Below are 10607 nucleotides of genomic sequence, written 5' to 3'. Positions count from 1 at the left end.
TCCTCTTCCATCTTGATCCCGTCGCTGTCCGGCACTGGATCACCTAGTAAATAAACTTATAATTAGCAGCACGCCGCACATAAATAAGGAAATAAAAGAGATGTGGCAGCACTCATTGCATGCTGCCTCATCTCTTTTATTTCCTTTGGCAATCGTTTGCTTACCTTAAGTCCAGTCAGCGGAGGCTTGCACCCACACTGGTACCCTAGTCCCCTCCTTCACAGTGCTGCTCTACCTTCACAGTTGTACTGAGCGCGTAAATAAGATGTCCAGCGCTCCAGGCTGCTAATTATGCACGACCCCACACATCCCTCTCCCGGGGTGAGTATTTGTAGCTTTTTTTTTTAGTGGTTGATTTCCTTTAAATAAAGAATAAAAGTTCAAATCACCCCCTTTCCCCAGAACAGAAATATAAATAAAACATGTTAGGCATTGCAAGTGCTTTTCTTTCACTATATATAAGCCTGTACTTTTGGCGCTGAACACCGTAACGGCAAATGTCTGAATCGCCACAATTTTGACATGATAAATGGTAACAATGAAAACATCAGTTCATCCTGCAACAAATTAAACCTTACACAGGTCCACACACTGCAATATGAACAAGTTATTGGGATCAAAATATGGCGAAAATATTTTTTTTTTTTGTACAAAAGATTTAATTTTTTAACTTGTTTATTGGAAGAGCGAAAGACATTGATCACTGGAAGTAGTACTTTTGTATATTTTCCTTGTTTATAAGTGTTACATGTCAAGGAGTATAATACAAAAACAAACAAAAAAAAAACATTACAAAAACCAACAGTATACATTGCATAAGCATTCCATAGGCATAGCACTTAATATGCATAATAAGCATTAAAGTAGAGTGTAGTTATAATGTAAGACCAGAGTAACAACACAAAATGGCAGTGAGTCCAGAGACATTAAACATACAATATATTAAGAGAAATAACCAAGCAAAGAGGGTCGATGTTGAGTAAAGGGGAAGGGCACCAACTTTGCTAAATTTTAGAAAATTTCTTGTGGTTGTTTCTATTTTTAAATACAATATTTTCAATTGAACTATTAACTATTGTTTTTCTAGTTAGGCTTATCCATCAAATGGCTATGGCCTTACGTGCCATGAACAGTGTGTCACAGATGAAGATCCTCGCATAATAGGGACACAGATTTTCATCTAGCAGACAAAAAGGCAAATTGCAGAGGTTAAGTCTATAGGGACCTCCACAATATGAGATTATGTGGATATAACTTCAGACCAAAATGTTTGCATTAGTGGACAATCCCACATCATATGCCAAAATGTCACAGGGGTGGTAGCTGGAATATTGCCCAATTTACACAGGTGCAGGGGAGTGTGATAACCTTGGTGGATGATGTACAATTGTATGAGTTCACTGTTAATGGCTGGTGACACGTATCCAGTAAATCAGAAAAATCCTCCTTGCATAGTGATGGAATCAATGTTCTACACTCCACAAGTGCTTTAGGTACTTAAGAGTTAGATTTGGCCTGGAGAAAGAATGAGTAGATGCAGTGTTGACTCCAGGTTTCAGTAGGCCCCTGGGCGGCAGAACCTCAGTGAGTCCCTTGCAATGCAATGCAATGAATTCACGTGGCAGCATTAAAAATTCAGAAAGTAAAAGTTTCCTGTTCCCTAATATATTCCCTAGTTTATCATACCAAACATCCCCCTCATGGGTATTTTACATCAACCCCCCCTCACACCCTATTGATTTATTTAGATACAGCCCTGCTCACCCCTATGGATTCCTTATGTACAGCCTTATGTGGGCCCCCCAGCAATTCTGGGCCCCGGACTTGCCCGGGTATGCCCAGGGCTGGCGTCGGCCCTGAGTACATGGTAATTATAAGTCCACAAGAGTCTTGTGAACGAACCACACCTATGAGAGGGAAAGTGGAAAAATAAAGAGGTGTCGCTGAGGAACTGCGACTGCAGCGCATGGTGCAACAGAAGAAACCTGTAGAATCCTTGTTGTGAATATCCAAAGCTATAGCTTTGATCAAAGGATAAGTAAACCTGAGCATCTCTAACATCTCCCATTGTCTTCACACCATGAGAGGGGATAACAGTGTAGGATATAAGCCTTTTAGCATCTCTCCACATCAGATGTAAAAGGAATTGCAAATGCAAAATGCAGGTTTAGGTTTCACAGATACACTGCCCCATAGACAACAGAGGAGGGTATGTTCAAGATGAATGCTTCTTATTTTAGAATAGTGGAATAAGTGTTTCAAGGACCTACCATCCTCTTCATCAGGTCCAAACAGTACACACTAGAAAACATATTAAAAGGAGAAGAGAAGAAAAAATACAATTAAAAACAGGGTTTTTCTCAAAGAATATACATAAAAACATAGAGGTATATGGTAAAATGGTATGCTAATAAGTAGAAAGGATATAGACATATCTGTATGAATGCAGAGTTCATAAATGATGGTTAAAATTCATGTGTTAATTCATAAAATACATGTCATTCACAAAAAATTGGTAATTGGAGGTAAGTATATAATCCAGCCAGTAGGTGGTAGTAGCGTTCTCAATCTAAACTTGTTGAGGATAGGAACGATGTAGCAACTATATGATACCTTAAAAAGAATTCATGAATAAATAAAAATAAATGAATAAAAAATACTAATTTGCACTTCCTTTTACATTTACATTTAGTACCGCCAGCCACCCTCTGACGGCTACAATTAGACTTCACCTTCACTAAAATAATATGAAACATCCAAACATCACCCATACCTACTGATCTCTGACCTATGGGTGCCTTTTTGATATCCACATCGGGTTGGCCACTTTGTGGGCAGGAAGTAGTCTAGGACATTGACCAGGAGGGGGAGGTCTACACGTGCCACGAGCTTGTAGAGTCAACACTGGAGGCCAGAAGTAATTCAGGGATAATTCTAGTAAATCAGAAGACAACCAGGAACTAAGAAAAAGATTTACATCTTTGTAATTGTACTTTTTAATAAAGTGGAGCTGTCATTTGGAGCACAAAGTGAAAGGCACAGACAAAGGCAGAGCTCACAATGAAATTTGCTTACCTGAGCTCTGCTTAGGAAGAATGCGCTTGCATGCGCAGCTTGGAGCAAGGTGCAGTAAGCAGCCAAATTGCCCATACCTATTGGAATCTGTCACCACTGAAATTCAGCCTTCTGGGGACAGGTTCCCTTTAAGGAAATTGCATTTGCCTATGCGTCACCATATTCTAGGAGATATAATGTTTTTATTTCGAATATCGAAAGAGGGTTATTAGCTTGTTTATTGCGGGTAAAGGTAACGGTTAGATTGGTACTATTTGGCTTTTTGATCACTCTCTATTATATATTTTATAAAATTGCGATTTTTAATTATTTTTTTTAATTTTTTTCCCATCACAATACGGAAATATGTATCCTCATACAACACATTTCAGTACCGGAGTTAAATGATGGGTTTAAAAAAAAAACATCGCTTTCAATGTATGCTACAAATGACACCTCTACATTATTCTTTAATATAGGTTTTATTAGGTTTGAATAGGTTTTAAAAACAAAAACCTTTGTATGAAAAAAATGCTTAATTTTTCCATATTCTAACAGCAGTAATTTTTTTTTCAGTGTATGAAGTTGTGTAAGAAGTCACTTTTTGCGGTCAAAGCTGACATTTCATTTCTACCTTTTCTGGGACTGTACGACCTTTTGATTGAAATTTGTATGTGTTGTGAAACCGCGAAAAAGTGGAACGCAGTGTTAGCTAACATGTTTATATTTATATTTGTTGAGATATTTTTATTTGTGTTCTAGGAGAAGGGTTGAACTTTCAGGTTTTTAAATTTTGTTTAACTTTATTTTTAAGCCCCTTAGGGTACTTGTAGCTTACAGTCGCCATGAATGGATTGGGCTCAGTCAATGAGCCCGCTCTATACATCCATTACAGAAATGTGACATACAAATAAATCACATGCCACTAAGGTGTTAAACATAATTTCCTTTACCTGCCCCAGGCACTTCTCTCTTGAAGCACATGGTGCCTTTTTTTTTTTTTATAAAATATTAAATTTTTATTTTCCCTTTATGTAGTAATATGAGTGCTTATTTTTTTGTGGGAGGAGATACATTTTTTACGCTATTCACTCCATAGCAAATGTATCATGGTAGGTTTATTCTATGTTATTTTGGAAATAATCACTTTTTTGCATTACCATCTACTGGTAGATCTAACATTTACACAACTGTGTAATGGCTTGATTTTTTTTTTTGCAGGACTGTCAGGAGAATTTTCTTTAACAAGGTAGGGTCACAAAATCCTCTGATTTCATGGTTCCAGGGAGGCATATCCTTATATTATATATTCTTTATATATTGACAATAAGGCAAAGTTAAGAATGAGACATTGTTATATTTATCTAAGTCTCAAGGGGATAATGATCTTGGGGTCTCGGACATGTTTATTGCATAGACTATGTCACTGAACTTCCATCATGTGGCTTAGGCCCCTTCCACACTAGCGTTTTTCACGCGCGAGTTCTGCGCGTGCTTTTGACGCGCAGAACTTGCATTGCACTCTGTCCCATTGTTTCCAATGGGCCTTTCCTCATTTGCATTGTTTTTCACGAGCGTGCTTGCGTTTGCTTTGACGCGCGTCAAAATCGCAGCATGCTCTACTTTTTTCGTTTCACACGCTTTTTTCCCGCCCCATTCAAGTCTATGGAGACGCATCAAAAATGCATTGCACTCGCAAGCATTGCAAGTGCAATGCGAGTGCAATGCGTTTTAAATGGATGGGTTGCTAGGTGACATGAATAATTCCCCTGCTCGAGATCGAGCATTTAATTAAAGAAACACAATGAAGAACAGTGAAGAATAGAATAAAAACAGTGAACACAGTGAACACAGGATCATTTAAGTGAAAAACACAGTAAAGAACACAGTGAAGAATAGATTACAGATGTTCGGCACATCTGATTACTTGTCGGGAGATACGCGTGGAACGGTGCGAACAAAATAGCATGTGAAGAACAATAGATATGTGTGAAGAACACATTGCAGATGTTTCCATACATATTGTTCTTCATATGCTGTTTTGTTCGCACCGTTCCGCACGTATCTCCCGACAAGTAAGCAGATGTGCTGAACATCTGTAATCTATTCTTCACTGTGTTCTTTACTGTGTTTTTCACTTAAATGATCCTGTGTTCACTGTGTTCACGGTTTTTATTCTATTCTTCACTGTTCTTCACATCTGCTAACTTGTCAGGAGATAATATACACGCGGAACAGTGAAGAAAAGATTGTAGATGTTTGCATACATCTGCTAACTTATCTGAAGACATTCTTTTTCAATTAAATAAAACATTTTATTCCCGAACCATGGTCCCTTTGAAAAAGTCCCATTGGCTTAAGAAACGCGCATGAAAAACGCACCGAAAACGCAAAAAAACGTGAACAACACGCGCGTGAAAAACGCAAAAACGCTAATGACTCCAAGGAAAAATGGAACAAAAACGCAGCCAAAAACGTCAGTTTTTCACGCATTGCACCCTGACGTGAAATGCAACGCTAGTGTGGAAGGGGCCTTAGAAAATAAGAACAACACAAATTCCAGAAAGCGCGTTAAAAACTAAAGGCGGTCCCTGGATTACATACAAGATAGGGTCCATTGCTTTGTTCTTAAGTTGAATTTGTTTGTAAGTCGAAACTGTATATTTTATAATTGTAGCTCCAGACAAAATTTTTTTTTTGCTTTTGTGTAATATGTATAACTTTTTGATTGTTTTTAGTCATTTTTTGTGTTTTTGTGGTGTAAAATGAAATGAAAAAGAAAATTTATAACATTTATTTTTTTTTACTGTTTTCATTTTGCTGGTTTCACAATTAAAATGATGAATATGATAAAAAAAATAGCCCTGTATGCCAAATATATTTTATTTCAAAATATAAAAACACTTATCCTGCAATGCAATTATCTCATCCCACAAAAAATAGACACCTTGCCCAGATTCATACACCAAAGTGTGAAAAATTTACATGCATCAGGTATTAAGACATAATCAAAGTATATAAATCTGTGACCCTACTGACCCATAGAATAAATGTGTCAATTGGACCGAATGGTACAACTGTGTTATTTTTTTCCATTTTTCCAGTACATGGATTTGTCCCACTGAAAACAAACAAACATATAGGGCAGTGGTGGCAAACCTATGGCACTGGTGCCAGAAGTGGCACACAGAGCCCTTTCTGTGGGCACCCCAGGCCTTCACCCCAACACAGTTTGCCAGACAGCACGCAAGCCTTCCCTCCTGCGGTCCAAGACAGCCCAGAATATGCAATACTCAGCGCTATTAAAAGCTACGTCCTTGGCTGCCGAGACTACAGGAGGAGCGAGAAGATGTGGACAGAGATGGATTGTCATGGGAGCTGCTGCTCTGGGTCCCCTGATCCTTCCTCTTCAGGGGACCCTGGAGGGAAGCTACAATCCAAATGTCTCCATCTTCTTTCTATTGGATTGGTGTCCTCAGGATGCCAATGCGATTGAAACCTGTGATTCAGCAGGGATCAATAAGTTATTGCTTAAATTATCATGTTGGCACTTTGCAACTTGTAAGTTGGTTTTGGTTGTAGTTTGGGCACTCTGTCTGTAAAAGGTTCGCCATCACTGATATAGGGGCTCATTTACTAAGGGTCCGAACGCCGCGTTTTTTGCCGAATTGCCTCGGGGTTTTGGTGCATCGTGCCGGCTTGCACGCGACAGAAATCGGGGGGCGTGGTTGTCGGACAACCCGACGGATTCGGACAAACCGCAGAATTTAAAAAAAAAGTTTTTTGTCACAAGATCAAGCACTCACATGCACCAGTAAGGCCCGTTCCACACTTGCGAGTGTGATGCGATGAACTCGCATCACACTCGCAACGCAAGCTGCTGGGAACGCACGGCCCGAACGCTGCACCGCGGGCGTGAACTGACATTCTGAGTTCACTCCCGGTGTGCAGCGTTCGGGCCGTGCGTTCCCTGCTGCTTGCGTTGCGAGTGTGATGCGAGTTCATCGCATCACACTCGCAAGTGTGGAACGGGCCTAAGAAGCAGGTGAACTCCAGCGGACCTTGGCGCAGCAGCGACACAGGAAGGAACTCAGACACACGATCTTAGTGAATCGCACCGGACCCGAATCCACATCGGATAACGCACCGCGGGATCGTGACGGGACCGGGTAAGTAAATCTGCCCCATAGCTTTGTAAATGGAGAAATTAAAGGGATACGGCTTGTGGTGGGTGAAAAACTGGGATGTAAAAATCTAGAGAAAAGTGGTTTCTCAAGGGGTTAACCTGCATATGGAGCACATATTGTAAATTGCATGTTTGGCATGATGTAAATGACATGGTTCCTATTGCAATTTAAATTAGAATTAATCTTATATCTGTCTACTTTCACCTTTCATTCCCAATGGGGTTACATGAACTCCCATATGTTTCTGTGAATTATAACAGCAGAATGAAGGGGGCTGCAGCACTAAATGTGTGGTTATAAATAATGGAACAGCAGGATTGGTTGTGTTACATGCATCCATGAAAATTTCTGACACTGACACTTTCTGTTTTATTTCGTTAGTATCTACCTTTTAAGGTTTTCTATTATAAATATATGTTATAAATGGAAGGTAGATCGGGACAGCAGGGTGTTATATTAAAGAAGATGGAATGGTTTTAAAAATCCATTGAAGTCAGTAGGAATTTTACCAGGACTGTTACACTGATATGACCTTGAATTCATGTTCCCTTACTGCAATCTCCTGCTTATATATAGCAATGGAGTCCTCCCTATACTATGGCATAAATTCTTCACCTAAGGCCCGTTCCACACTTGCGAGTGTGATGCGATGAACTCGCATCACACTCACAACGCAAGCTGCTCGGAACGCACGGCCCGAACGCTGCACCGCGGGAGTGAACTGACATGCTGAGTTCACTCCCGGTATGCAGTGTTCGGGCCATGTGATCCGGGCAGCTTGCGTTGTGAGTGTGATGAGAGTTCATTGCATCACACTCGCAAGTGTGGAACGGGCCTAAGGCCTCATTCACACAGACATGTGCTCCCATGGAACAGGTTCTTGGCGTGGTACGCGACCTGATGGAGTAGGATGGGGAGTGAGCACTCCTCACCCCTTGCTTCTGCATCGAAATCCAGGTAGCCACACCGCAAATAAAGGCTTTCTCCTACTTAAGGACACCCGACTTACAGACGACCCCTAGTTACAGACGGACCCCACTGCCCACTGTGACCTCTGGTGAAGTCTCTGGATGCTTTACTATAGTCCCAGACTGCATTGAACAGCTGTAAGGCGTCTGTAATGAAGCTTTATTGATAATCCTTGGTCCAATTACAGCAAAAAAAAATTGTGTCTGGATCTACAATGATAAAATATACAGTTTTGACTTACATACAAATTCAACTTAAGAACAAACCTTTGGAACCTATCTTGTACGTAACTGCCGTACAACATCGTGACTGGGTGCAATAGCTATCTATTATGGTCGTGATCTGGCCACAATTTGTGTGGCCAGATCACAGCTACAACTACGGCCAAGTGAATGGGGCCTAAGTTGAATGCAGAAATTGGTGTGCATTATGAGGTTCTGTTGCAGCTGGGGCACGCGCTTAGTGGTTCTGCAGCAGCTGAGGCACATGCTATGATGTTCCGCAGCAGCTGGGGCACGTGTCATGAGGTTCTGCGGCAGCTGAGGTGTGTAATATGAGGTTCTGCAGCAGTTGGGGCACACGTTATAAGATTCTGCAGCTGATTCTATAGACGGTATAGGTGGGCTTCCCATACCCAAAATCTCTGTACTCACCTTCCAGCATCTTCTCCCCGGCCCCCCGTCTCCGTCTTCTTCTCTTCCAGGGGGGCCGGGGAGAAGATGCTGGAAGGTGAGTACAGAGATTTTGGGTATGGGGGGGCCCTGCAGTGGACATTACATTAAAGGAGGGAGGGCTCGGCAGTGCACATTTCATTAAAGGGGGGCTCTACCGTGGCCATTTTATTAAAGGGGGGTCCGCTGTGGTCATTTCATTAAAGGGGGGTTCTCCAGTGGACATTTCAGTAAAAGGGGGGCTCTGCTGTGGCCAATTCTGTAAAGGGGGCTCTGCTGTGGACAATTCTGTAAAGGGGGCTCTGCTGTGGACATTTCATCAAAGCGGGGCTCTGCTGTGGACATTTTATTAAAGGGGGGCTCTGCTGTGGCCATTTGATTAAAGGGAGGGCTTTGCTGTGGAAATTTAATTAAAAGGGGGCTCTGCTGTGGCCATTTCTGTAAAGGGGGGCTCTGCTGTGGACATTTCATTAAAGAGGGGCTCTGCTGTGACCATTTTATTAAAGGGGGTCTCGGCTGTGGCCATTTCATTAAAGAGAACCCGTCATGCAAAATAACCCCCCCTAAACTAAATATATTTTCATAAACTGCCATTAGAGAGCATTGCCTCTATCCCTTCATTGTCCCTCTACATGCCTGTAAACCTAAGCAATGAGGTCCTAAAGCTGTATGCAAATGACCTGTGAAATGTCCAATGAAGCATTAGCATATTCAAGCTGTCCATCTTATTCATGAGTGGGAGGCACAGCCACACCCCCAGTGCTTGACTGACAGCCTGTATAATGATGTGAGGCTGTATAATGCTTCCTGGTGCTGGTGGCCACGCCCCCTGCAGCCTGTGTGTGTATAGGAGAGATACAGCAGCTCCAGGCAGCCATGTTACAGCAGAACATGTCAGATTCATGTGTAGCTGATGTCTGTGTCTCTCGCCTGTATATTAGGAGGATGCAGCATGTCAGCAGATGCAGCACACACTAGCCATGCTTTACTATACATTACACACAGACATGAGCAGGGGGAGGAGAGGGGAGGGGGAACAGGGGTGACATCACTGCCTCTGACCATGTGACCAGCCTCATTTACATGATAAAAAATATGTGATTTTACAATGAATAATGTATGAAATAACTAGATAAAGGCTGGGATGGGATCCTTGTGAGCTGCTCCAACAGGTAGAGGTGACAGGACAAGTGACACAGACCTGATGACAGGTGTCCTTTAAATGGTGGCTTTGATGTGGAAATTTCATCAAAAGGGGCTCTGCTGTGGGCATTTCTGTAAAGGGGGAGCTCTGCTGTGGACATTGCATTAAAGAGGGGCCAGTACTGGCTGTGGTGGTGTTGTCAGGTGGAAGAAAATTAGGCCATGGGCACAAGGTTGGCTTGAATGCTGGGGCAGCCCTAGTCGTGTGACCAGCCCAGGGCCCATGGACACTTGATCCCCTGCTGTCAGCAGCAGCAGCTGGGGCATGTGTTATGAGGTTCTGCTGCAGATGAGGTGTGTAATATGAGGTTCTGCAGCAGCTGAGGTGGAAATTGTGGGTTTCTCCATAGGTTGTGATTTGATATAAATATTTAGTATTATTATTTATTTTCTGGTATTGATTGGGGGCCCTCCAGATCCCTCTATCCGGCTCTGCCTAATGGTAAGGGTCAGTCTCTATATTTTGAGGTGATGCCATTATATAGCACAGGACCTTGTTCTAACGTGACAGTCGCGCACACAC

The sequence above is a fragment of the Engystomops pustulosus genome, chromosome 4 (genome assembly GCF_040894005.1).
Source record: "Engystomops pustulosus chromosome 4, aEngPut4.maternal, whole genome shotgun sequence".
In the NCBI taxonomy this organism is placed as follows: Eukaryota; Metazoa; Chordata; class Amphibia; order Anura; family Leptodactylidae; genus Engystomops; species Engystomops pustulosus.
Note: the sequence above shows the minus strand (reverse complement) of the source record.